We start from the raw sequence: 3028 nt of genomic DNA, 5'->3' as shown, positions 1-3028 counted from the left end.
AAATAAGTATCTCTTCAATTTAACCAGCCTAAAAAAGGCCTCAAGATTCCTTTTTTTTTTTTTTTTTTAAGATTTCTTTCTTGGGTGGCCTAGAAGCCTAGAAGGTGGGAGCTGGGTATCTCCTTCCACCAAGTGAGTTCCAGGATCAAACTCAGGTAGTCAGGCTTTGTGGCAAGCACCGCTACTTGGTAATCCATCTCACCCACCCTTAAGAATTCTTAGTAGCTGAAATTAAAAACAACCAACAACAACAAATACTCTTCCTTCAGGCAGACATACCTAGTAAATAATGAGGCAAATAAGGACTTCAAACTTTACTAAGCTACATGTCACACTAGAGAACATTTGCTTCTTAAATGGGACGTGATGAACATCTGAGGTCAAAGGGGACAGCTGGGGAAATAGCTTGGCCCTAAGGCTAAACAGTATGGGTGACCAAAAACCGTTCAGAGAACACAAAGAACCCATGTCTAAGTTATGCTTCTTCACTCTGAAGAACAGACAATATCAGATCATCACTTCGTCCAGAACTATAGTTAGGGCTTCAATGCTGCACAGCTATGGAACAGCGTATATTACTTCTGACTTGNGGGTGCCTTAAGAGTGCAAATACAGTATATTCTTCTATTGCCAGGTACAATTGAGAAAAAGTTTAGAAGCTTGATCCTGTGGGGGTCTGTTGTTGAGATGTTTTGTTTTTCCTCCTTCCGCAGAGGACTCACTTCAGAGGCCAAGAAGGGGAAAAAAAAAAAAAAAACCAAACCAACTGAAGCTAGAAAACCTGGCTTACCGGCACCTCTGGACAGAATCTTCTTTCGAAGTGAAGGGCAGAGGCCCTTTCCCGGCCAAGTGGGCAGTGCAGAACCAGTCTGCGTCCAAGACTGCTCGGGACCAGAGGCTGAGGGGCCACGTAGGTCCGTGCAACCGCTAGGCTGAAGGGCGGCAAGGCTCACAGGCCGGGAGGCGGGGGTTGGGGGGGGGCGGGGGTCTGGATGGCCGCACACTGGGATCCTGGAGTTTGGGGTCCGAGGAACAAGAACGTCACGGGTCGAAGGACTGGAGAACCCGGGGCCAGGAAGCTGGGGAATGGGAGGGACGCGGGAGGCACCGGGGAGTAAGTCAGGGCTGAAGACCGGGGGCGTCGGACAGTCATGGTATTGGGGACCAGGGGCCTAGGGCTGCAGAATCGAGGATTACAGGGCCAGGAACTGGGTAATCTGAGAGTCGGAAGGGCAAGGAACTGAGGGTCCGCGGATGCCCGGTGTCTTGGCCGCAAACTCACCTGCTGCCCCCAGGAGGTCGGGTCCCGCCGAGGTGCCAAGCTGGACTAGGCGTTCAGATCCCCCCACCAGCCGCCAGCAGCTTCCGGCTACGTCGCGCTTTGCAAGGACTCATGGGAGGCTTCCGAGGCGGTACTTCCGCCTCTGTGCGCGAGCCCGAGGCGAGGCTTCTTTTCCGGTCTGTCTAAGCCTTCGGCTGAGCGCCAGGTTTGCAGGGTTGCCTCAGCGTGGGCAGTGCGGCAGGGCAGCGCAGATGGATCCGAGCTGCGCTCTCTCCAGCGGGATTCTAGGGCGTCCACGGTTTCGACCAAGCCAGGGAACAAGGGACTTCCCGTGGATTCTGTCAACTCGAACTCCGACCCGTGGTTTAAAATAGACTTGGGCAAGCAGTTCTGGTCAAATCAATGGATTTAGTAGCCGGCGGGTTTTAGTTTTGTGTTCATTTTGGGCCTCTCTGTGTCACTAATTCCTTCCTCATCGGCCTTTTGACGGTTTTGTTTGGGCTTTTTATTTACTTGTTTGTTTATTTATTTTTTAAGAGACTGGGTTTCTCTGTGTAGCCCTGGCTGTCCTGGAGCTGGCTTCCAACTCTAAGATCCGCCTGCCTCGGCCTCCCGAGTGGATCAAAAGACGTGAGCCATCGCCGCCCGGCTCGTTTGACTTTCAAATTGGCCAAAAGTCAATGTTTTATTGAGGTCANATCAAACGTACCTGCACCGAAACTTACCGTGAGGCATTTTGTCAAATTCAGATCCATACAGTTGGGACCTGCGTCACCTCAAGGGACAGTGGATCCCTTTCTCCATCCACTGTTAGAGTTTCTTTCACAGGTTTAGAGCTTTGTGTGAAGAGAGAAACAAAAAACGTCGCCTTAAGTCACTTATCCACAGCCTGATTTTGTTGTTTGAGATAGACTTTCACATCATAGCCTAATTTAGCCTGGAACTCGATTCAGCCTCCTGAGTTCTGGAATTATAGACACCCCACCTAGCTTCATAGCATGGCATTTCTGTTTTTGTGAGAAAGGCTCTTATGCATACCAGGATGTTCCAGAACTCATATCTGCCCTCTGCAGGCTAACGTAGTGGCCAAATGCAGGGGACAGGAAGCTTACTAAGAATGAAAGTGGCGAATACCTTAATCGCAGCACTGGGGAGGCAGACAGATCTCTGACTTCCAGNCCAGCCTGGTCTACAGAGTGAGTGCCATGCCAACCTGGGCTATACAGAGAAATCCTACCTTTACAAACAAAAGAACAAAATCTAAGCCAGATATAATGGCTCAACTTTCCACCTCCTATATACTTAAACACATACACACAACCATGTGAAGCCCAGGGCATAAGAAAATGGTGGCTGGAACCTCGGGGAAGGGTTCTGTGATTCCACTTTTATTATGAGGATATGTTAATGGCCTCACCACCTTTACCACACATCTAGCCATTGTTGGGCTGCTTTGCTTATTTTNTTTTTCTGGCTGAGGGCAGCTATGGTGGCTGTGCCTCTCAGTGGTGATGATCATGTCATGCCCAGATGACACTACAATATAAATAACAGAAAACTAGTCAAGGCCTTGAGCTCAGGCCCTTGATGTGGCCCAGCATGGTCCAGACGGTTCGGTGGCTCCCAGGGAAGGTAGCAGGGAGGAAACAGCTAGACCCACACAAGCTAGGTGTGTTGAAGTACATTTTGTACATGTGAGCTTGTGAAGGTATGTATGTACTTGTTCATACATATGTACATGCCTGC

The 3028-nt window shown here is 49.7% G+C and overlaps 1 protein-coding gene across 8 annotated transcripts in view; it reads right to left on the bottom strand.

Annotated features, from left to right (window-relative positions):
- Nucleotides 1–1414, bottom strand: part of Arfgap1 (ADP ribosylation factor GTPase activating protein 1) — a 15238-nt gene extending 13824 nt beyond the window's left edge. For 2 of the 8 annotated variants that reach the window (XM_029473766.1, XM_029473772.1), the window contains exons 1-2: nt 1283–1413; nt 791–1011 (exon numbers count right to left, since the gene is read on the bottom strand). The gene's annotated coding sequence lies outside the window, so the exon portion shown is untranslated. Of the gene's footprint in view, nt 1–790; nt 1080–1282 lie in introns of all 8 variants that reach the window. The other 6 variants (XM_029473768.1, XM_029473774.1, XM_029473767.1 and 3 more) reach the window with 5 other exon arrangements.
- Between the last annotated feature and the right edge of the window lie 1614 nt (nt 1415–3028).

Source organism: Mus caroli, chromosome 2 (genome assembly GCF_900094665.2).
Source record: "Mus caroli chromosome 2, CAROLI_EIJ_v1.1, whole genome shotgun sequence".
In the NCBI taxonomy this organism is placed as follows: Eukaryota; Metazoa; Chordata; class Mammalia; order Rodentia; family Muridae; genus Mus; species Mus caroli.
The sequence above is the reverse complement of the archived record's forward strand: the minus strand, read 5'-3'. Positions and strand labels throughout refer to the sequence as shown.